The 25,364-nt window shown below is 42.4% G+C and overlaps 1 long non-coding RNA gene across 6 annotated transcripts in view; it reads right to left on the minus strand.

The window, feature by feature from the left end:
• The window catches only part of LOC103604994, an 85,451-nt gene that overhangs the window by 2,455 nt on the left and 57,632 nt on the right, over positions 1-25,364 (minus strand). For all 6 annotated transcript variants that reach the window (XR_551765.1, XR_551761.1, XR_551762.1 and 3 more), the window contains one exon: positions 348-464. This is a non-coding gene — a long non-coding RNA (uncharacterized LOC103604994). The remainder of the gene's footprint in view (positions 1-347; positions 465-25,364) is intronic.

Genomic DNA, 25,364 nt, shown 5'->3' on the forward strand with positions numbered 1-25,364 from the left:
CTCCTGAGCAGCTTTCATCCTTTATTTATTTTATTTTACTTTTTTTTTGTTTTTTTGGAGGTGTGGCTGGTACAGGGATTGAGCCCTGGACCTTGGTGTTTTCAACATCATCCTGTGCTTCCTGCAGCAGGATCCATTGAGAGCCAAGCTCGTGGTCCACCTTTGTGTGTACAGCTTCAAGGGAGGAGACTCAGAGAGTCCAAAATCATATCCCTAGGAGAGGGAGAGGTAGGATTCAAACCCAGACTTCTTAACCAGTCCCTGACACTTATTCCATAATCGTTACCATTACCCCCTACTACCCTTTGAGCCCCCTATTCCCAGGAGACTGACCAGCTGGGACTCACCTGCTTAGGCAACTGGTGACCCTCAGAAGTGGCTCAATCAGGGCCACTGCCAGTTTTCATTTTGTTATTTGTTCCTGGAGGACCACCAAGGCTGTTTCTCCATTGGTAATCTCTTAACTGTGAAACGGAAAAGCAGTAATATTCAGGAGAACTATAAGCCCCTATACTTGCATCCTACTTTTCAGATTTTACAAAATATTCTTGCTTATACCATCTAATTTAATGCCACCAGCAAGCCTATAAGGTGTTGTAATGATCACTAAGTGGCTGAAGAAATGGATTGGTAACATGACTATTGGAAGGAAATAATGGGATTGAACTTCAGTCTTCTGGAGCTTTGCCATGAATCAGCAGCTGCCAGGTGGCAAAATACAAATCAGACATTGGGTCCTCTCTTACAGAGCTGTGAGAGCTGCACAGCAGTACTTCTCAAACGTTTACGTCAATGTATCCTAATGGCAGAAGTCAGTGAGGGCACACCCCTAGGGATCTGGGCACCTAACAAAAAGAGGACCACATCATTTCAGAGAGAAGTCTATTACAATCTTACAAGTCTAGGTGAATGTTACCCCTAAATATATTAATAGGCTTTTTCTCTCTCAAAAGAATCAAGCAAGTCTGATGCTTCAGAAAGATGCCCCCTATGAGTCCTGTGGTACCACAGATTGAAAAGATCTGGGCAAGATTCAGCTGTGAAGTTCAGTTGCCCAGAATTTGTTCCACAGAAGATAAGCACATCTCCCTCCAGAGAGCACTGACTGAAAGGTGCTCTGGTCCTAGAATCCTAAGGAATTCTAATGTGAGATACAGACTCAGAAATAAATTATAAAGTCTCTCTCTAGAGAGAGTAGAAACCTGGGAGAAAACCAAACCAAACCAAACCCATTCTCCCAATTGTCACCCAGAGATATTGTCAACATTTTAAACCACTGGTGAAGTGTAGGTTTTTCACATTGTCAATATCTAAGTGAAGGGAGTAAGGGAGCCAGAAACCTCTCGGTCCTGGGTGCCTAAGTCCTGAGTACCCTTCCAAATGGAAATTTGTGCCATGACCAGAGAAGCTGGAAAGAGTATGAAAACAGGGGACTGGGTCATCAGGTCAAAGGCTGGGCTACAGGCAGTAATGACAGGGGGGTGCCTGGCGAGGGCAGGGCTGGGATGCTGAGGGGACAGAGGTAGCTGCGAAGACTTTGGTGAGGGGAGTCAAGAGGCACAGAGGGGCAAGCCCCATGTGCCTCAGAAGTGACGGAGTCCTGCCCCTGTCCAACCATCAGAGGGGGCTTGGGCTGGGTCCGGGGCCTGTGAAGCAACATGCTATACCTTTTTCTTGGCCACGGCCAATTTCCTCTATCAGGTTTCCCCTGACATCTTGGGGTAGGGAAAAGGAAAGCGGGACCACATCACCATCATCCAAGCACTGCAGAATCACTTCCTTCAGCTAGCAGTGCAGATGTGCAACTGAGCCAGAGCTGGTGGGAGCGGGTGGTACTAGGCAACACTGAAGTGGGCATGGCCTGAATGCTCAAAGCAGGTGGAGTAACAACGAAAGCTGTGACTGCTGGCCCCACCCACTCCAGGGAGGTTCCCCTGTTGGGGAAATGGGCGGGGCTCTCACTTGGTGCCCATGCAGCACCTGTGTGACCCTTCATGGTGGTTGTCACAGAATTTGAAGCACCTGGCAGAACAGAGAGGCCACTCTCCAGCCCCTGCCCTGTACCCTCCTGTGCCAGTTCAACCCCTGACCCAGGGGCATAGGACCCCAGGTCTCAGGAGGTAGGTGAGGAATAGACATCAGGGGAGAGTGTTTCACTTCACAGTCCCTTTCCAGGCTCCTCACAGCTCTGCCCCAGACTTTCTCATCCCAGAAACCACCTCCAAAGACCCCCGTCCAGTCCTCCAAATGCTTCTCCACTTACCCCTTTCCTCGAGGGTCCCTTCACTAATCCCAGTAGCGTAGCCACCACCTCCCAGCTGGGGTCCCATCCAGGTCACTCCTGCTTTCCAGCTGCTCCTTCTCTCACAGCCCAAAGTACCCCCTTCCTCCCAACATGGGCTCTGGGTCCCATCAGCCTTTTAACTCGGATGCCTCAAGACCAAACTGGAGGTGGGGGTAGGGGGGCTAAAACTATAAAACTCACAGAACACATAAGTGTAAATCTTCATGATCTTAGATTAGGCAATGGTTTTCTAGGCATTACATCAAAAGCACAAGCAATCAAAGAATAAATGGATAAACTGAAAACCATCAAAATTAAAAACTTGTGGAATGCCATTGAGAAAGTGAAAAGAAAAATATAAGAAAATGAAAAAAAAAACCCACAGAATTGGAGAAAACTTTACAAATCTTACATCTTAGAAGGAGCTTGTATCCAGAATATATTTAAAAATGATTAAAACTTGATAATAAAGAGATAAATATCTCATTTTTTTTTAAAACTGGCAAAAAATCTGAATACAGTTTACTAAAGAAAATACAAAATGGCCATTAAGCACACCAAAAGATGTTTGACATCAGTAGAAATCAGAGAAATGCAAATCAAATCCACAATGAGATATCACTTCACACCCACTACCATGGCTATAATCACAAAGATGTATAAACAGTGTTGTAAGGATACGGAGATATTAAAACCCTCACACATAGCCGGAAAACCTGTACAATGGTGTAGCCACATTGGAAACAGGCTGAAAGTTCCGCAAATGATTTAGTGTAGAGCTATCATATGATCAGCAATTCCAATCCTAGGTATAAGCCAAGAGAAATAAAACTATGCATCCATACAAAACCTTGAATACAAATGGTCATAGCAGCATTATTCACAATAGTCCAAAGGTGGAACTAGTTGTGTGTCCATGAACTGATGAATGAACAAAATGTGGGATATCATGTAAATAAACATTATTCAGTCATAAAAAGCACTGAAGTACTGACACATGCTACAACTTCACATGAACCTTGAAAACATTATGCTAAGTGAAAGAGGCCCCATGATGTATGATACCCTTTTCATTAAATGCCCCAAATAAGGAGATTTGTAGGAAAATAAAGTAGATTAATGGTTGTCTAGGGTTAGAGGGGATGTTATAATTGGGGATGATGGCTAAGGGATTTAGTTTTAGAGTAATGAAAGTGTTCCACAATTGCGGTGATGATTGCAAAACTCTGAGTGTACTAAAATCCATTGAGGGCTGGCCTGTGGCTCACTCGGAAGAGTGTGGTGCTCATAACACCAAGGCCCTGGGTTCGGATCCCATATAGGGATGGCCGGTTTGCTCACTGGGTGAGCGTGGTGCTGACAACACCAAGTCAAGGGTTAAGATCCCCTTACCGGTCATCTTTTAAAAATAAATAAATAAATAAATAATAAAAAAATAAAATAAAATAAAATCCATTGAATCACACACTTTAAAAGGACAAATTGTACGGCATGTACATTATATCTCAATAAAAGCTGTTAAGGGCCAGCTTGGGAGTGTGGCGGCGCTCCCGCCGAGGGTTCGGATCCCACATACAGACCAGCCGCTCACTGGCTGAGCGAGGTGCGGGCGCAACACTGAGGGTTGTGATCCGTTGCCGGTCACGAAAAAAGACAAAAAGGGAGAAAAAAAAAAAAAAAAGCTGTTAAAAAAAACAAATATGCCATGACTTCAGCTTCTCATTAGGATACAGATGTTGTAACAGCCCGATGCTCAAAACAATGACTAGGAAAAAGCCAGATAAACTATACAAGTCCTATTTTTGAAGGCATAACAGAGTTGTGGAAACAATAATTAGATGAACTTGAGTTTCATAGAGAGAGAATTCTACGGCAGAGTTTTTGCTAATTCTCAGTAGGGATTGATGATCACACTTGGCCCACCTGGGGGAAAGAGAAACAAGGGAAATATTGGTTGGTCACTCACAGTTGGTGCTGGTGTGAGAGATCACACAACTTGTGAAGCACTGACTGATGATTGGGGGCTCCCAGTAGTTGACCTCATCCCACCCCATCCTCTTACCAGGTTCTTGACTCCACCACAAGAAAGAATTCAAGAATGGAGTCAGAGAATGAAGTGAGAACAGGTTTAATGTAACAGAAGAGATACAGATTTGACGAGAGAGAGAGAGGGAAAGAGGGAGAGAGGGGGAGAGAGAGAGAGACCCAGCTCCGGAGACTGGGACTGGGCAGGGCCCACACCAAGTTTAATACAAAAGCAAAAGCAAGCAATACACACTTAAAGTTCAGTACCAAGTGCAGGCTGGCTCAAGAGAGTGAACAGCTGCTCACTGAAGGTAAGTTTGATACAAAGAGAAATACACACTCCATAGGCAGAGTTGCGGGCTGCCTCCAGCAGAGTGAGCACCAGCCCTGCCTTCTTCTGGGATCTGGCTTTTATATTTTCACTGTCTAATGAATATTCAATAAAAAGTGTGGCACACAGTTGTGCAACATAGTCTTCCACATGCTCAGCTGGTCTCTTCTTGGAGCTTGCTCATTAGTCAAATCCTATCACGATCACCAGACAAATGTGAGAATATTCTGTGCTCTCTAGCTTCTGTAGTGGAAGGTCATTCAGCTATTAGGGTTACATTACCCCTATCTACTAAGCATGCCCAGCCACTGGATTTGCATAAGCCAGCCCTCTGTGCTCTCATTTTCCCCATGTTGGTGCTGAAAATAGGTCTAACTGGCAACAGTAGATTTCCTCTAGGGGAGGGCCTAGCAGAGGGGCCTGAGACCTTGAGGAGTGGCTGGAAACCCAGACACATGTCTGGAAACCCAAACCCAGGGAAACTGAGAACCACCTGTCTCACAATGTGGTTGGTGTTTTCCAAAAGACATTCTGTATGTTCTGGAGATGAATGTAGAGGATTGAGGAGCCAGGCCAAGGTTTCCTAAAAGTCAGAGTACAATCTTGCTGAATCTCAAAGTGCTTTAGAGATTATGTTTCCCCAGAGGGACAGGTCTGCTGATTGGTTCTTCAAGATTTTTGGCACATTTTAAAGCCACAGGATGTGTGTGCTAAGGAAGCAAGCTGAAACCTCTAAAGGTCACAAGTGGATTTGTCACAGTCTTTCATGGTTGACCAGTGACCCACTAGAATTTCCATCCAAACCCCTGAAGGTCCTTCCCTGAGGAAGAGGGAAGACCCAGAGGTGGATGACCCTCATTACAACCGTGTATGGGCAATTGGACTCAGAGGGGGACAGAGAGGGGAGACAGAAGGGGGCAGAAGCCATCACTGTAGGTGTAATTGCTGAGGGTTTTCCAAAATGGGCATAATACATCAATCCACAGGTTAAAGAACCCCAATTTGATCGGCAAACCCAAACTGGGAATTGAAAAGAGGCAAAAATCATACTAAAGTCCATCATAGTTACATTGCTAAAATGTAAGAGATAAAGTCAAATTTCTTTTCTAAAGCAAATTCACACCCTTATATGTCATTATTAAGCAACAAATATCAAAATATCCTAAAACTACTTATTCATCATAAGAAGGTGAGAAAATAATAACAAACCTAAGATTCACAGGAGAATGGATATACTAAACACAAAAGAATGAAATCAAATTATCAGGAGAGGGAAAATGACAGAATTGATAGACTAGTAAATCTGAAAGCTGTTTACATGAATAATAAAAAACCAACAAAATGGGCCGGCCCGGTGGCGCACTGGAGAGTGCGCTGCTTGGGAGCACGGCGGCCCTCCCGCCGAGGGTTCAGATCCCATGTGGAGACTGGTTCCCGCTCACTGGCTGAGCACGGTGCGGGCGCGACACTGAGGGTTGCGATCCCGTTGCCGGTCTCCGGTACGGGTGCGACACCGAGGGTTGCAATCCCGTTACCAGTCAGTAAAAAAAGACAAAAAGACAAAAAAAAAAAAAAAACCCAACAAAAACCATGTATTCACTCTCAGTGTCTCAAAAAAAAAAAAAAAACCCAACAAAAACCATGTATTCACTCTCAGTGTCTATTTTAATTAAATAAATTTGACTCCACCAAGGCTTCTTGCTTGTATTTTCCAAAGCTGCGGGTCCAGCCACACCTGGGGCCCATTTAGCAACAGCTGGAGCAGCCAAAGCAGCCAGGGTGCTGGTGCTAAAAGCAGTTTCCCAAGATTTCTCTGAGCAGTGAGCCCATGGAGGGCTCCTCAAGCCAGTGCCCCAAGTCCACTTTGTCTCCCTAGATCTTTGGGTCTGAAATGGAAGAGTTGGCCCCAGAGGCTTCTACAATGCCTTCAGGGCCTTTTCCTCCTTCTCTTGATAATCCCATTCTTTTGTGTTAATCTTTGTTGTATCATTGAATTTTCCTTCTGAAAATGCTCTCTGCTTCTCTACCACATAGTCAGGCTGCAAGTTTTCCAAATCTTTACACTCTGCTTCCCTTTTAAATTCTGGATTTATGTCATGCCTTTGCCATCATAACTCAGAGTAGGCTGTTACAAGTAGCCATCAGCTTCCTTAATGCTTTGCTGCTTGCTTAGAAATTTCTTCCACCAAATACTCTGGTTCACAACTCTTAAGTTACAACGTCCACAAAGTCCTAGGGCATGGACACAACACAGCCAAGGTCTTTGCCAGTTCACAGCAAGGGTGATCTGTGCCCCAGTTTCCAATAAACTCCATATTTCTATCTGAGACCTCCTTCGAGTGGTCTACACAGTACATATTTCCATAAGCATTCTGCTCACCACCATTTAACTGGTCCCCAAGACATTCCAAACTTTCCCTCATCTTTTTATCTTCTTCTGAGTCCTCCAAACTCCTCCAAACTCTCAACACCCAGTTCCAAAGTTGTATCCACATTTCCAAGTGTCTCTTATATAAGCAACACCCAACTCCTGGTACCAATTTTCTGTTTTAATCCGTTTTGTGTGGCTATAACAAAACACTTGGCACTATAGGCCTACATGGCCAGGCCTACTATTCAGGCCTCCCTGACACTAACAGCCCCCCTTCTGCTAAGGGCCTGCCAGGCCTGTCCCAAGTGCTTCCTTGGCCTGGCTGGGCACTAAGGCTTCCCCTGCATGGTCTGCCCCTAGGGCATCCCTGGCCTGGCCTGGCCCTAAGAGCCACAATGGCATTGCCTGCCCCTAGAAAACACTGGCCTGCCTCTAGGGATCCCCTAGTGTGGACTGGCCTGCTCCTATGGCCCCAGTGCCTATCCTGGTCTGCCTGTTTTGCTTCCCAGGTTAGGGAGGCCTACTCCAAGTACCCCCTTGCCTGGCCTGACCTGTCTTAAGGCACCCATGGTCCTGCATGGCCTAGCCCTAGGGCCCCTCTAGCCTGGCCTGACCCATCCCTAGGATGCTGCAGGCCTGGCCTGGTATGGCCCTATGGGCCCCCCTGGCCTGGACCAGAGCCAAAAATATCCCTGACCTGTCCTGGCCTGTCCTCAGGCCCTGCTTGCTTGTCCTGACCTGGCACTAGGGGCCACCTTCGTCCTGACCTGGCATGGTACTATGGGTACCCCTGCCTGATCTGCCCCTAGAGCCCCTGTACCCTCACCTGCTACTAAGGGCTTCCCTGAAGAGGCATGCTGCCAAGGGCCTCCTACTTCCAAGGGCCAGCCTGCCCTGGCCTGTCCAAGGAACCCACTGGTTGTCCTGCCATAGGGCCCCCTTTACTGGTCTTCCCCTAGCAGACCACTGCCATAAGGGCTCCCCTGCCACTGAGAGCACCCCTGCTACTAAGTGCACCCTTGACTGGCCTGTCCAGGGACCCCTTGGCCTGTATTGGTGCTAAGGGCCACCCTGGCTTGGCCTGCCTCTAAGACCCTCCTGGCCTGCTCTGCCACTAAAGGCACCCCTGGTCTGGCAGGCATGCCCTAAGTGCTTCCTTGGCTTGCCCTGGCATTAAAAGCCCCCCTGCCCTGGCCTGAGCCTAGGGTCCCCTGGCCTGGGCTGCTCAAGGAACAAATTGTACTGGTCTTTCTCTATGGGCCACTGAAGCTGGACTACTGATAAGGGAACCCTGCTGTTTTCTTCTTTTTGTCTTTTTTTTGTCTTTTTTTGTTTTTCTTCTTCTTATTATTTTTTTTTTTTAATTTTTGGTTTTTCTTTCTTTTTCTTCTTGTTTGGTTTTTTTCTGTTGCTTTTACTATTGTTCTTCGTAAGTTGTATTTTTTTGGGGGATTGCTTTTTGTATTTTTCTGAACTCTCTTTTTGTTTTCTGCTTTTTTTTTTTTTTTTTTTTTGGTTGTCTTCTTTTTCTAGTTTTCTTCTTTTTGTTGGGTTTTTTTTGGGGGGGGGTTGTTCTTCTGGGAGTTTTCTTCTTGAGGAGTTTTTGGTTTTCTTATTTTTTGTTTTCTTCTTTTTGTTGGGGTTTCCATCTTTTGGGGTGTTTTCTTTTTGTTTGGATTTTCATTTTGTTGGAGTTTTCTTCTTTTGGGGGAGCTCCTTCATTTTGTTGGGTTTTCTTCTTTTGGAGTATTTTTCTACTTTTTTTTTTCAGGTTTTCTTCTTTGGGGGGATTGTTCTTTTGGGGGGTAGTTACTTTTGTGGGGGTTTTCTTATTTTGGGGGATTTTTCTTCCCTGTCTTGGGGTTCTCTTTGTTGGGATTGTCTTCTTTTGAGGTTTTTTTCTTCTTTGTGTTGGTGTTTTTTTGTTGTTGTTGGGATTTTCCTTTTTTGGGTGTTTTCTTCTCATTGTTGGTGTTTTCTCCTTGTTGGGGGTGTTTTCTTCTTTGGGGTGTTTTCTTCCTATTTTGTGTGTTTCCTTCTGCTTCTGGTTTTCTTCCTTTTTTGGATGTTTTCTTCTTCTTTTGGGTGTTTACTTCCTTTTATAGGTCCATTCTTCTTATGGGCAGGAGACTTTCAAATCCTTAGAGACGTGCTGCATCTTTAATTTACACAGTATTTACTTTTTCAGCTCCGTTCCTACACTGCATTTGGTAGAGATGTAATGAGTACATACCGAATTATAGAATGAGACCACATCCTGCCTTGAATGAACTGGGATTTTATCTTTTATTTGAAAGTGTTTCCAGCTAGAAATAGTCTGCTTTGGTGCTGTTACTACAGTTAAGATTTGACTAGAGCAGCTGCAGTGTGATCAGATGCCTTCCCCCCTCACCTGTCCACTGGCCACCCTGAGAAGATGGGTCCCCTCACTCCAGGTAGACTGTTTATAGGTCTCCGGCACTGTGCTGCCACGTCTTTGGGACCCAGTGTTCCAGTCTCTTCACTTGTCCTAACACTTGGCAGCCTGAAGAAGAGGAGCTTTGGTAGATATTTTCTTTTTCTTTTTTTTTGGCCAAGAAGGATTGAACACTCATGAGTATTTTAAGTGGATTACACAGAACACAAAAGAACACAAAACACACAGGGGTGGAGGGATGGAGGCTGGGCAATTAAATGGAATTTTAACTCAGAATCAGCACTTTTTAAAACATAAACCAGATCGTGTCAGTCTCCTGCTTCAAACCTGCCAGTGGCCTCCCACAACCCTGAAAGCCAAACCCAGAGCCTTTGTGCCAGCCTCCAGGGTGCTGCCTGACTCAGCCCTGCCCACTGCTCTGACCCCTCTTCTCACTAACCTCTAGCACATTAGTCTTCTGTGGGTTCCCAGGGTACCCCAAGCTTGTTTTTCTTCAGGACATTTATACTCATTTCTTCTGCCTGGGACTCTCTGCCCTGTACTCTGTGCCACTGCAGGGTTGTCACTCAGAACTTGGCCTAAATGTCCTCTCTCAGACAGGCCTACCCTAACCATCCTATCAATATCAGCATCCAATATTTTATTTTCTCATGTCACTCATTATACTTGAAACTGTCTTCCTCATCTCTTGGTTTCCTTGCTTATTGTTGAGCCCTGTTTAGGGGTCTAACTCCATAAGGGCAGACAGAATCTTTATTAGTTCTATTCTCTGTTGTTGTCCCAGAACCTGGACGATGCCTGTGGGTACTCGGTAACATATGCAGACTCAGTGAGGGATTGAATCTGAAGTTATTTACCCCTTTCTTGGTTTTCCTTCTCTTTCTCTCTTCCTTTCTCCCTCACTGCCCCCAACACTTTTTTAAAAAATTCATTTTGTGAAACCTACATCATGAAAAGTGGTGTGATCTGGTGCTGGAGCACACAGGTTTTGGATCAAGGTCCTAGGTTGACCTGCTCACATGTTCAGAAGCTTTTGGTGTTTTCTTCTTCATCTTGGTATCTTCTCCTTCTTGGTGTTTTTCATTTTTGTTTTTTTCTTTCTTATTTATTTATTTATTTATTTTTTCTTCTCTGGCCCAACTTCTCAGCCAGCTCCATCTTCACATGACATAAGATAATATAATAATACCTAAGATAATGTCTAAAATAGAAAAATTAAGAAATAGCAATTCAAACCTATCAGAAATGCGGGAGTAATTGGCAGAACCAACAATACAAGATTTGAAAGCAGCTACTTTGAGAGAAATAGGCAAAAGGGAGAGGAAGAATTGGGGCAGGGAACTGTTGTTTTTCAGGTTAAGTATTATACTGTTATAGATTTGTAAAACAATATACATGTTTTACTTTGATGAAAAACATATTAAATTAAAAAATTCTAAATAATACATATATCAGAAGGATGTGGGGAAGGAGATTGTCAGCCAAAAAGTTATATACAAAGGATAGTCAGAAAGGCAGATGATGGCAGTGCTGTTCCAAATGAACCCGGGCTGTCAGGGAGTCCTGCATGAGTTAAGTGGGCACACAGGACTGTAGTGATAGAGCAGCAGGATAGATAAATAAGCCTGATACCATAAGCATTTGAATCACTTAACTCCCCTCTTATCAATTCCATACATTCCAAGCAACTGTTCAGTAATTTGAGTTCTCATTTAACTTGTCTTAAAGAGGAACATAGACATGTGGCATGCCTATCCAATACAGAGAACAGCTTAACTCTGCATTGTAAAATCAATCATTTGGCATTTTTTTTATAGCTCAGTGTGGCCTGTGAGCTTTGGGACCAAGAACAGGGCCAGGTCCACCTCAGTGTGATAAGCTCTTGGTCAAAATTCAACAAACAAGTAAAGATAACCTTGTGAGACTTCCTGACTGGCTAGCATCTTCCTCCCCAGGAGCTGCCCTAACCTCAGGGTCCTCCCCACATTGCCTTAAGCATAATCACAACCCCCAGTTAATCGGTTACTTCCCTATATTACACTAATGAGAGGCAACTGTGTTTGGCCACTTTTAGGAAGACACAGTAGTCACCTGTGGCTCTTTCCAAGAAAAGATATTCTTCACCAGGTGTTTTCAGGACCTCACGGGACCCCATGGGCAGAAGCTGAAGTTCTAGAACTTTCAGAATATGGAAAGTGTTCATCAGCTTAAAATATTATGATGCTAGAACAACCCAAATTTTTATAAAGAAAATATATTAACAAATATTATTAATTAAGTATTTTTAAGATGTCCTTTACATGTAATATCTCATTCAATCCTCATAAAACCCTAAGATGTAGGATCATCCTATTTTTCATTTCTATATTTTATTATTTTACTTTATTTTAGCCGGCCAATACAGGAATCAAAGCCTGGACACTGGTATTATCAGCACCATGTTCTAACTAACTGAGATAACTGGCCAGCCTATTTATTTATTTATTCGCAAAGGTGGAAAATAAGATACAGCAACACTGAATAACGTGGCCAGGATCACACAGCAAGATGCAGCAAGGATTCACTCCTGGGCAGTCCAGTTAGAATGTCTGGTTCTCAGCAACAGTGAAGTGTCTTGCTGAGACTCACATAGCAAATGAGGAGCAGAGCCAGGAGGAGGCATCTTTTGTCTTTTCCTATGAGTCTGCAGAAGGAACTGGAAACCAATGGAACCCTTGAGACATTACAATCTCTCAGAACCACAGCAACTGCAGCCAATTCCATCAACTCCGATCCAGCTGATTAAACACCTAAGTTATATAAGCCTATCCCAATGACCACCTAGTAAAGAAGAGTCTTTGTGGAAACTGAATCCAAAAATTCAAAAATAGTCCCTGAAATCCTAACAGAACTGTCTGATTACAGGACAAAGAAAGTAATATAGCACATAAAAATTGCTGGCTGTTTCATTTTTAAGTTGAAATATCTCACAAAGATAACCTTAGGCATTTGCCTTTTTCTCCCTTGGATAAGGGTGAATGCAAAGAAAATAGTAAACTTAGGAGGCTCTCAAAGTTCTAATAAAATGGATCTGTATTTTTTTTCAAAGCTACCATTTACTGAGCAATTTCTATGTGTGAGCAATGAGGCTAAGCACCTTAGAAACATTATCATCATCATCACCCTCAGCCAGCTCAGTCCCTTATTGTGAGTTGGTCAGTCTGCTAAGCACTCACAGAGATTACCTCCTTTAATCCTGACCACTGTCTTGTGAGGCAGGACACAGTATGAGGATACTTCAATAAGTTTTTGGGAAAACAGAATTAAAAGGTAATACAAATCTTTCCATGAACTTTTTTTTTTTTTTCCTTTTTGTCTTTTTTTCGTGACCGGCAACGGATCGCAACCCTCAGTATCACGTCCGTCCCGGACTGGGACTGGCAACGGGATCACAACCCTCAGTGTTGCGCCCGCACCTCGCTCAGCCAGTGAGCGGCCGGTCTGTATGTGGGATCCGAACCCTTGGCGGGAGCGCCACTGCGCTCCCAAGCGGCGCACTGTAGCAGTGCGCCACCGGGCCGGCCCTCCATGAACTTTTTGAAGTACCCTCATATTACCTCTATTTTATAGGTGAAGAAAGTGAGCTTAGTGAGTTTATAAAAATTGTGCAAGGTAATGGGAAAGCCAGAACTTGAAGCTAAGGCTCAGAACCCAGAGCTACTGGCTTTGTCCCCTAACTTGCCAAAAATGTGTGACTGCAAGGAGACATGAAAATATGCACACAGCTCATCCACCATTTCAGATGGAAATGGTGGGGTTGGTGGCTGTGCCTAGGCAAGGAAATAAGAGCTAAGTACTTTCCCTCTCAAGAACTATCTTCCAAAGTCAGCGGCCTTCCCAAGGCAAGCTGGGTAATGTCTTTGACAAACTTTCAATCTATAGATGTTAACATTATAAAATGATTTCCATAAAACTGCACTGCATAACAGCCAAAGACTGGCTGAACCCCTGCAACCCAAACGTGATATCTCCAGGAAAAACTAGCAAGGCAAGCTGTGTTATACTTTCCACACGTATGCAAAGCCAAGAACATCCCGCAGTAAGAGCTCATTACACTGCAGCAGTTGTTGGGGAGTTCAACTTAGGAGTATGGAAAGTTACAGAGATAATCTCTTCATCCAAATAACAAAGAATTCATCTATTAGGAAAGATCCCAAGAGCTCATCCTTCTATTTAGATGTTCTAATAAGGAAGAATTAAGGCTAGACACTGGCAGCTGTGAATGACAAGAAGCTTCTGAACATGTGAGCAGGTCAACCTAGGACCTTGATCCAAAACCTGTGTGCTCCAGCACCAGATCACACCACTTTTCATGATGTAGGTTTCACAAAATGAATTTTTTAAAAAAGTGTTGGGGGCAGTGAGGGAGAAAGGAAGAGAGAAAGAGAAGGAAAACCAAGAAAGGGGTAAATAACTTCAGATTCAATCCCTCACTGAGTCTGCATATGTTACCGAGTACCCACAGGCATCGTCCAGGTTCTGGGACAACAACAGAGAATAGAACTAATAAAGATTCTGTCTGCCCTTATGGAGTTAGACCCCTAAACAGGGCTCAACAATAAGCAAGGAAACCAAGAGATGAGGAAGACAGTTTCAAGTATAATGAGTGACATGAGAAAATAAAATATTGGATGCTGATATTGATAGGATGGTTAGGGTAGGCCTGTCTGAGAGAGGACATTTAGGCCAAGTTCTGAGTGACAACCCTGCAGTGGCACAGAGTACAGGGCAGAGAGTCCCAGGCAGAAGAAATGAGTATAAATGTCCTGAAGAAAAACAAGCTTGGGGTACCCTGGGAACCCACAGAAGACTAATGTGCTAGAGGTTAGTGAGAAGAGGGGTCAGAGCAGTGGGCAGGGCTGAGTCAGGCAGCACCCTGGAGGCTGGCACAAAGGCTCTGGGTTTGGCTTTCAGGGTTGTGGGAGGCCACTGGCAGGTTTGAAGCAGGAGACTGACACGATCTGGTTTATGTTTTAAAAAGTGCTGATTCTGAGTTAAAATTCCATTTAATTGCCCAGCCTCCATCCCTCCACCCCTGTGTGTTTTGTGTTCTTTTGTGTTCTGTGTAATCCACTTAAAATACTCATGAGTGTTCAATCCTTCTTGGCCAAAAAAAAAGAAAAAGAAAATATCTACCAAAGCTCCTCTTCTTCAGGCTGCCAAGTGTTAGGACAAGTGAAGAGACTGGAACACTGGGTCCCAAAGACGTGGCAGCACAGTGCCGGAGACCTATAAACAGTCTACCTGGAGTGAGGGGACCCATCTTCTCAGGGTGGCCAGTGGACAGGTGAGGGGAGAAGGCATCTGATCACACTGCAGCTGCTCTAGTCAAATCTTAACTGTAGTAACAGCACCAAAGCAGACTATTTCTAGCTGGAAACACTTTCAAATAAAAGATAAAATCCCAGTTCATTCAAGGCAGGATGTGGTCTCATTCTATCATTCGGTATGTACTCATTACATCTCTACCAAATGCAGTGTAGGAACGGAGCTGAAAAAGTAAATACTGTGTAAATTAAAGATGCAGCACGTCTCTGAGGATTTGAAAGTCTCCTGCAGAAAAGGCAGAAGAGGGAAAATATCCATAGGGGTATACAGAGCTATCTTCACATATATTTACATATTTAAAGGCAGGTCTAAAAGCCAGGTCTCTTGATTCCTGGTTCAGCACAGTCTCAGGTGAACAAATCAACAAAGCCCATGGTTTATGATTCTAATTGTGACGAGATGTGATCAGACATTCAGGAATCTGTAACTTCTGCTATTACTCCAAAGAAGACAAAGGTCATCCAGAGACAGCCACATGGCAGAATCCACTTTGGCAAATTCAATCTTTTACAACCCACCATCAGTTTCACTTCCCTGTTGAGGAAGCTACAAAATGTACACGGGAGGAAGTGAGAATGTGTATCAGCAATCTTTTTGAAAACGCACAATCTACACAATGGCAAATGACAGCATTTGTGAGTGCATATTAGAGCGTCTGTGACTCTGTGTGTGTGTGTGTATGCATTCTACAGCTTATTCAAGAAAAATAAGCAAGACTTGAATATGGCAGGTATATCTACAAAGAGTCTAAAGTGATATATCCCAGAGGGAAAATTGACCTGGTTTCTCTAGCTAGCACAAAATGCAATTCTTTTCTTGCTGCTCAAGGAGAAATGTTAGAACTCTATCAGAGGTTCTCCTCTCCACTCAATTTCTAATAAAAGTGGCATTTAGGTCACTTGCTTAAAACAACAGAATTTATAACAGCAGGTAACACACTACATGGAAGCCTCTGGCATATAACTTGACATCTGGAATGTTTAGTTTTATCTGTATAGAATGGGAACCATAAAACTGACAATCCTCAGAATCAGGGCAAGGGGGAGCTTGAGCATGAAATAAATTAATACGATAAAACATTGTAAAAATAGCAGCCACTGAGAACATTTTTATATTACATTCATACCCAAAGTATGTGACTAATCTGATGTTAAATCAGCTATATCAGCCAAACAGATTATAATCCTCTATTGTCAGACACAAGACTGAATTCTTTGGCCAATAAACCAAGTATTTCAAAGACAGCTTCCTCTTCATATTCAGGGACTTTCCTTCTAGGGCCTATATAGGTAACAATGGAGCTCTGGACTAATCCCTCTACAAAATGGCTCATATCTACAAGTACCATTCTTTTGATAACATTAGTATTTGCCAAATAAACCAATCAAACCCTACACACCTAATTCTCATCTATTATTTCTTTAGATTTTTTTGAACAAACTTCTGAAGCATATAGAAAATTTGTTATTATCCTCACTAACATATAACATTTAACTGCAGCTCAGAAGTTACGGAAATTGCTCTTTCTAAAGAAGGTAGGATTCTAATCTCAAATTTTGATGATGTTCAACATCATCATTTCAATTAACCAGCAAAACATTAATTAAAATTATACTTTAGCAAAACTATAGCATCAAAAAGCAAATCAGTGTTCACCAAAGGTTGGGGGGAAGAGAGGCAATTACTTGCAAAGGAACATAAGGGAATTTGGGGGGTGATAGAAATATGGTTAGTAGGTATACACATTTGCCAAAACTCATAAAATTATGCACTTTACCTTACCTAATTTAAATTTTATAAAATTTGATGTTATGCAATTTCTCAGTTTTGCTTCCCAAAAGATAAATTATTGATCTTCATTATTCTCCTTCTACTGCCTTTGTCTAGAAGACAAATTCTTTCACTCAAATATTACAGTGGTAAACATGTTTTCTTTGTCATCATCTCTTTGATGTTAAATGCAATAACATTAAATTATGTTTCCAGGTTTGCTTAGGGAAATTTTTTTCATATAATACCATGTGTACTTGCCTTACCCTGGTTGCCTAAATTGAAGGATGTTTTTAATATCTGTGGTTGTAATGGTGTTCCTATTATTAGTGCTGCTCTGGGGATCTGAATCTGCTGAATTGTTCACCTTAATAGCTCAAAACCAAAAGGGCAAAAATGTCCAAAGAGCAAAGAACAGTGATGTCTTTGCTGGCACCATAACACTCTTCCTCTTTTCAAATTGCTTTTCATCCAACACCAGGTCATAGGAGGCAATGCCCTGAGGCAGACTCACAAGTCAACTTCTCAGGGTAAAGAGCACCTAGAGAGAACTCAAAGTTTTGGTCTCCTACTTTGGAGCTGATTCGGAATCCTGATTCTGTTTTCGTATAAGATGGGTCCTATGTCTCTGTAGCTCTTTGCATAATGCATAGAACTACATAAATAAAAGGTGTGCTGATGTTTTTGATAAAATAATAACATTTACATATTTTCATAGCACTTTACAAAGTGTTTTCACATTTATTACTGCACTTGAAGAACAACCTTGTGAAGCTGGTACTTTTATCATCCCTATATTACAGAAATGTCAGACTCACCGGGAATCTATATAATTTGTCAAAAGGCACTCAACTCTTAAGTGGTGGGGTCAAAATTTGGTCTCATAGTCCATCTTCTATTCATTTATACCACATTGCCTCTGATGACTTTGCTTAGATTAAAAAAGCTATCCTCTTTCCAGAGAAGTACAGGGGCTCAGAACATGATACCCCAAAATATAGCACCTTGGCATACTAAGTATTTTAAGTTAAAGGAAATTGAGAAAACTACAGAAGTAGGAAGATCACTCTCTGACCTTCTCCTGCCTTTCTCCCCTGAAGCAGACCACAAAATAATTCTCTGACCTACCTCCCCTAAAAGTAGATGATAACCCCTCATTCCAGAGGGGTCCTGCCCTATACCTGGAAGCAAAGAAGAATTTGAACAAACAGGTCTTACTAAGTTCGCCCAGTTTATTACCATTATTATTATCCTTTTATCCTCCAATCACACTACTGGAAGGACGTCCATAAAAATAACACTGTTTTCCCTGAGTCTTTCGGTTTTCATTTCTGAAGTCTCCCATGTCACATAAAACTTCAGTTAAATAAATTTGTTATACTTTTCTCTTGTTAATCTGCCTTTTGTTATAAGGGTGTCAGCCATGAACCTTGCAATGGGTGAGGAAAAGCTATTACATTTTCTCCCTACAGTCACTACCCTCACTATCCTCCTTCTCTCCCCACATGCAGACACACATCCAATGCCTCAGCCACACTGGCCTTCTTTTTGTTCTGGAATACTCTAAGCTTGTTCCTATCACTGGGCCTTTGCACCAGCTATTTCTTTCTGTTTAAACATGTTCTCCTCAGTTCTTCCCATGACTCATGGGGATCCTTCCCATGATTTAGGTCTCAGTTCAAGTCTTCCTCAGAGAGCCTTCTCTGGCCACCCATTTTACAGAAGCCAATATCCCCACCCCCATGATCTCCTACCCTAATTTTATTTCCCTTGTCACATTTATCATATTTTTGGATATTATTGTTTGTTATGTTGTTTATTGTCTGAATTCCTTCACTGGAATGTAAGCTCCTTGGGGACAGACCTCTTGTTCACCTCAATGACTAGCACATGCCTGGCCAAGAGTAGGTGCCCAATAAATATTTGATGAGAGAATAAATGATTCTTAAACAAAAAAGCTATATAGCCATAGCCATACAGCCATTGCCCTCCTGCTTGGATCACAGTGTCATGGCCAAGGTACCTAACAAGTGCCTGCTACCTTAAGCAGAAAGGGGCTAAGAAGGTAAACAAAGCATTAAGAGCATGACTGTAGACCAGTGTTTACCACTGGCCTGCTATCCATCTTGCTTTGGAATCATATGAAATTATGGCCATTTATAACTACACATGGCAGGTTACAACTGACTTTACACGCTTAACCTTGTCCAATTCTTCTTTAGTCTCTAAATAAATGCAAATGCCTTCTTATTAAAACAAAAGTCTTTTAAGCACTCCATTTGTACTCTGACAACTTTTAAATCATCCTCCTTTGCTTTGCATTTTGTCCAAGAACAGAGCCATGATGAGGCAGAGCTTCACGGAGGCTGTTACTAGAAGGCAGATGTCAGCAGCAGGAGGTGATAGATCCTCATTCACTAACACCTCTCAGCTACAGTCTGAGCAGCTTTTCTTGGACCCACCACCTCCCACTGGAAAATTCACCCCTCACTTTCTGCCCCTGACTCAGTTTTCTTAACTCTAGTCTAGTCAACTTTGACTGTGGATAGGTCATCCTGATTTGAAAAGTGACCCACCTAGGCCACTGGCAGTGGAGGCTCTAGAATTTTTACATAGGAAGGCTCCCATTGTTGAATTTCCAGGAGATTCTTCTTCCTTTGCAGTAAACCTTGCTGTCATTTGAGCTAGCTTGAGTGGGTCTGTATGCCTTACAACCACAAAAGTCTAATTTAAACAGTACCAGTATGTGATGGAGGAAGAATAATGCTCTCCAGTACACTGTCTCATGGTTTCTTAGTCTGTTTTCTGCTGCTATAACAAAATACCACAGACTGAGTAATTTATAAAGAACAGAAGTTTAGTTGGTTTATGGTTCTGGAGGCTGGAAAGCCCAAGAGTATGGTGCCAGCATCAGGTAAGGTCTATTCCATGGTGGAAAGTGGCAGGCAGAAGCAAATGCACAAGACAGAGAGAGGCCCCAGGGACTGGACTTGCTTTATAACAACCCATTCTGAAAATAGCTATCTCACTCCTGCAGCAACATTAATCCATTCATGAGGGTTCCACCATCATGACCTAAATGCCTCTTTATTAGGACCCATCTCCAAACACTGTTGCATTGGAGATTAAGTTTCTAACACATAAACTGTAAGGGACACATTCAAACCATAGCACATGGGGATGGTCATGACCTGCTCCCAGACAAAAAGACAATCTGTCGGAATGTCTTAATGGGAATATGGTGAGAAAGGCTCAGCATTCATTGTTTGACATGACATAAACACACACACACACGCACAATTTGACAGCATGATGTGCATTGTGGACTCTGTCCTTGAGATGACATGATTTTATAAAATAAGTTATATTTTCAAAGAACTACAGAAATCATTATTAGTAATACACACACACACACACACACACACACACACAGAGTTTTATTAGTCAATGAACCCAGAGCCTTTAAGTTTTACTAAGATACAAAGCCCATGGAAACTTTCCAGGGTCACGCATGATGTGCATTGTGGACTCTGTCCTTGAGATGACATGATTTTATAAAATAAGTTATATTTTCAAAGAACTACAGAAATCATTATTAGTAATACACACACACACACACACACACACACACACAGAGTTTTATTAGTCAATGAACCCAGAGCCTTTAAGTTTTACTAAGATACAAAGCCCATGGAAACTTTCCAGGGTCACAATAACATATTACTGGTTTATAAACATTGCTCGAGTAAGAAACGCCAAACAAAAGCAACAACAAAAACCTAGTTTTAAGTCTTATTTACCATATCATCTCAAACAGCTCACTTATGTTTCTGAATCTCAGATACCTCTTCATTAAAGGTGAGTAGTAATAATTTTCTCTTGGGGCTTTGTAAATATTAAATGAAATAAACTATACCAAACATCTAGCACAGTATCTAGCATATGGTAAGTGTTCAAAGTGCTTTAGTTTGAATGTCTTTACTTTCCTCATAACTAACAAATATATCCATTAATCAAAAGCATTAATTATCTACTTGTGATTCCTCACCATTTTAAAAGCATGGGGTATAAAAGAAATAAAAGACATGAATTCAACTTTTATAGAGCTTACAATTGAATTGGGATGCTAAAAATGGTCACAGAGAACACTTTAAAACCCCAACATATTTATATAATAAACTTTAGGGTTTTATAATATGGTTATGATGGAAATTTTTCAATCAAAAAAACTTCCCAATCCCACCACCTTAACAAATCAACTGTTTTTACTTGTTCATGTTCCCTACTCATCTTGCTCCATTATATAATTTTTAACAATTTTAAATTCTGCTTTTATTGTCTAACATTATGCAAAAATTCTTATTATTGTATGGTCTTCAAAATCATTTAATTTTAAATTATCAATTAGTATAACCATAAACAATGTACTAAGTATGTATATCATAGCCTAATTCTTCCATTGTTAGACACTGAAGGAGTTTTTCCCTTTATAAGTAATGCTGTAATTAATTTGATTAGTGCATTGGTCATTTTGTAATTGCTTTCTTTTTTTTAATTTTAGATTTTGGACTTCCCAAATCTGAATCCAGTCAAGAAGGCAGAACACATGGTCCCCAGCATCACTCTCTCCCACAGATCAACCAATTTACAACTATAAAAAAGCAACTACAGCTAAGCTGGGGCCACTAGAGCTCAGGGAAAGAGGAGGAGAGACCTACGGAGTGCATAAAGGCAGGAGAAGCCATGATGAGAGAAAGAAAAAAATGCTCTGACCCTTTTGGAGCCCTGGCTGCTTCCAGGCTGGAGCTGCTGAGTGCAAGGAGCAAGAGCTGGCAAAAGCCGCAGCTGCGCCCTTCAGATGGATTTGCTTGGAGGCAGCAGCGGGGAGGAGAGCTTTGGTGGCTCCCAGGCCAGCAAGACTAGCAACAGGGTTCCTGTGGACCCTCATAGGAGGGAGGAGTCACAACAACTGAAAAATAGGAGCCACTCAGAGGCTGGTGAGTCACCACAAGGGACTGGCACACGGCCCATCCCATGGGAAGTGTTTGCAGCATGGGCAGTGGGGGAGATGGGCCCACCAGGAGAATGATGGGGCACAGCAAGGACAGCTAATCTGCACCCCAATCAGTGTAGGACCACTCAGAGGAGACTGGTCAGGAATATAGAATTGCATGGGTTGCAGTTTGCTGAAAAGACTCAGGCCGGCCCAGACCAGAGTTTCTATACAACCCAGGTGCACTGGATTTCACTAGACTCAGAAGTACCTATAAAGTCAACCATTAAAACCTGAGCTGCACAAAAAGCCTCCCCTTGGGGATCAGCAACAAAGCAGCCATTTAGCTAAAACACAGCTGAAGTACTGGTCCCCACAGGAATTCCCATTTTAGAAGTAAGCAAAGGACAACAAATTAGTTCTACAGTAGAGTTTAAGCAGTGGGAACAGCAAATAATCCAACAAAGAATGGAAAGCAAAAACAAAGTACCCATAACAAGAGGCAAAGTTTGATATTAACTAGTAAAGGTCTCATTTCACAAAAGTTTGATATTAACTAGTAAAGATCTCATTTCAGCAAAGAACACCTATAACACCTAGAAGGACCAGAAGTCCCCTGGGCTACCAAGCCAGAAAGGGGGGAGGGCTGGGGGCCCCAGCAATGTCCTGACATCCACAACCAGTTCCAAGGGTGGGGGTCGAGGACCTCGGCCACACACCCCCAACACCTTCTGATGATCACCAAGCTGCAGCAAGAAGGAACCCAGGTTCCCGAGCAGGGGTGGTGGTGGGGGTTTACCACACCCCCTTGACATCTGCACTTAGACTGGCAATGACCAAGCCACTGCTGGAAGCCCCCTGGTCTTCCCTATACGAATGAGGAGGGTGCCACAGGCCTCAATCCTGCCCATCTTCCTTCCTCCTTCTTCCATCCCATTTCCTTCTACTTTCTCCTCTCCCCCTCCTTCCCAACTGCTCCACAACAACATCCTACAATGTAAAAAAATAATATTAATGGCCAGCCCAGTGGCGCACTGCTACAGTGCGCTGCTTGGGAGTGCAGTGGCGCTCCCGCCGAGGGTTCAGATCCCACATACAGACCGGTTCCCGCTCACTGGCTGAGCGAGGTGTGGGCGCAACACCGAGGGTTGCAATCCCGTTGCCAGTCCCGGTCCAGTACGGGCGCGACACTGAGGGTTGCGATCCGTTGCCGGACATGAAAAAAGACAAAAAGGAAAAAAATAATAATAATAATATTAATAAAATTAAAAAGTAATTAAAAAATAATAATAATTTCAGATTTTTATCCCTTTCTCCTGGAACCTATACCCTGGCAATAAGATATTGAAAAGTGAACTTTGTTCTTAGAAATATCAATTAATTATGGTATTTTTAGTATACCTTATATGAATGTTTATGACTTCAGTATCTATCTGACTCTATTCAATTGCTTCCTGTATCAAAAGTTTTACTTTTTGTGCCAGCTGTCAGATCTGTAGAAATATGCAGGCAAGAGAGGTTGATGAAGTGATTAAGATACAGGAAAGGCTCATGAAGGAAACAGGATTGGCCTTGGGCCTTGCAAACAAGGTAGGACAGGCCTCAGAGAAAAAGGGAAACTTTACAGACAAGCTTGAGAGAAAACACTGAGGTGCGATGACTGAGAATATGACTTCCAGGGCAATTTCTTCTCATTAGAGCAGTAGAGCTGTTGCTGGGTAATAGCTGGAACAAGCCTGAATACAACAGGAAGGGACATACCATGAAAGAACCTGAAAGCCAGACATGAAAAAAGAAACTTCCCTGACTGAAATTAATTCAGAGTCATAGTTATCAAATTAGATAAACAGTTAATGAACTTTTTGATAAGTCTTTTTTGGAGGTGACTACAGATACCCAAATCCACCTGGTAGGATAAAGAGAGAACTCTTAAGCCTTTCCAAAAAGACCACTCAGCAGACATCAGCTGGTGAGGGGTATGACAGAAACAGCCAGTGAAGTGGCCACCAGCACTAGCCCTGGACAGGTTAGAAAGATTTCTAAGAGCTTTAATTCTGGTGATTAGTTTTCAAAGTCAACACCTAAATAGGGTAAATCTGTATGCACTGGTCAAACTTACTGTGTTACCTGACCAAATCTAATTAGGGGTAAGGTGCAGCACGTATTTCTTTGGTTGACCACAGTATAATTTCTTGGATCCAGATAAACTTTTTTTTTTGCACAGTATTTATTATTCTAATAAACCAAATGGAATGCTTAGAGATGTCTGGAGCAATGTGGTTAGCAAACTTACAGAGTATTAATTCTTCCAAGGTGACTGGTGCATATAAAGTGGAACTATAGCACTCATATAAGCAAGCATCTGTCTCATTTTCCTCCCCCAGGCACCTCTAATTTTCAGCTTATATTAGCTGTAAGACAAGCTAATGATTTAGTGTAGAAAAATGGCATTAGCCCAGACACAGAAATTTCTTTGAGAAAGATAAATTCTATGGCCACACAGATTGTATAAATAGCATCCACGACCAATGACTATTACATTTTGGCAGATAAGTAAGACCATGATAGGAGCAGCATCTCAGGAACAAAATACTAACTTATAACAGGCATCAAACATTACACTTTAGATGAGAGATTACATGATAACTTTTGTCCATAAATATGTATGTTTTTGAACTAATCCCAAAGAAAAGACTGAAACTCAGTAATACAGTCTAATTGTCTCATTCTCTCCAAACAGGTCCCTCCCTATAGGTACTCTGAAAATTAGAGTGAATGGTTGTCTTATGAGGGAAACAATTTATAAAAGGATCTGGATAAGTCAGGTATGAAAGCAGGACTTGGAATTATGGGACCAGAACCAGGGTACATGGGCTTTCCTTGGGCCAGATAAGCACAGCAGGTAGGTGCCCTCTAACGTCAATTCTTTATTATCTCTAGGCAATTATGTTATGCTTATCTTTGGAAAACTTCTTGTAGAAATTATTAACTCTTTCTATCAACCCTTTTTGTTTATATTTGTTCTTTTTTTTTTTTCCTTTTTGTCTTTTTTCGTGTCTGGCAACGGATCACAACCCTCAGTGTCACGCCCGTACCGGACCGGGACCGGCAACGGGATCGCAACCCTCGGTGTTGTGCCCGCACCTCGCTCAGCCAGTGAGCGGGAACCGGTCTGTATGTGGGATCTGAACCCTCGGCGGGCTTATAATAGGCATCAAACATTCCACTTTAGGTGGGAGATTACTTGATAACTTTTGTCCCTAAATATATGCTTTTGAACTAATCCCAAAGAAAAGACTCCAACTCAGTAATACAGTCTGTCTCATTCTCTCAAAACAGGTCTCTCCCTATGGGTACTCTTAAAATTAGAGTGAATGGTTGTCTTATGAGGGAAACAATTTATAAAAGAGTTTGGATAAGTCAGGTATGAAAGCAGGACTTGGAATTACGGGACCAGAACCAGGGTCATGGGCTTTCTGGGGGGCCAGATAAGCACAGCAGGTAGGTGCCCTCTAAGGTCAATTCTTAATCATCTCTAGGTAATTTACCTTATGCTTATCTTTGGCAAATCTTGCTTTCAACTTCTTGTAGAAATTAACTCTATCAACCCTTTTTGTTTATCTCTGTCCTTAAGTCACTCTTAGACCAGAAAGATGAAAAGTTTTTCAAAAATAGTTGAAACACAAACTCCTAAAGAGCAGAGGAAAGGAAGAGAAAGAAATGGAGAAAGAGCAAAGTGAAGGAGGAAGGGAATGAGAAAGAAATGAAAAAGAGAGTGGGGCAGAGAAAGACAGATGAAAGGGGAAG

Source organism: Galeopterus variegatus, unplaced genomic scaffold (genome assembly GCF_000696425.1).
Source record: "Galeopterus variegatus unplaced genomic scaffold, G_variegatus-3.0.2 Scaffold5528, whole genome shotgun sequence".
Lineage (NCBI taxonomy): Eukaryota > Metazoa > Chordata > Mammalia > Dermoptera > Cynocephalidae > Galeopterus > Galeopterus variegatus.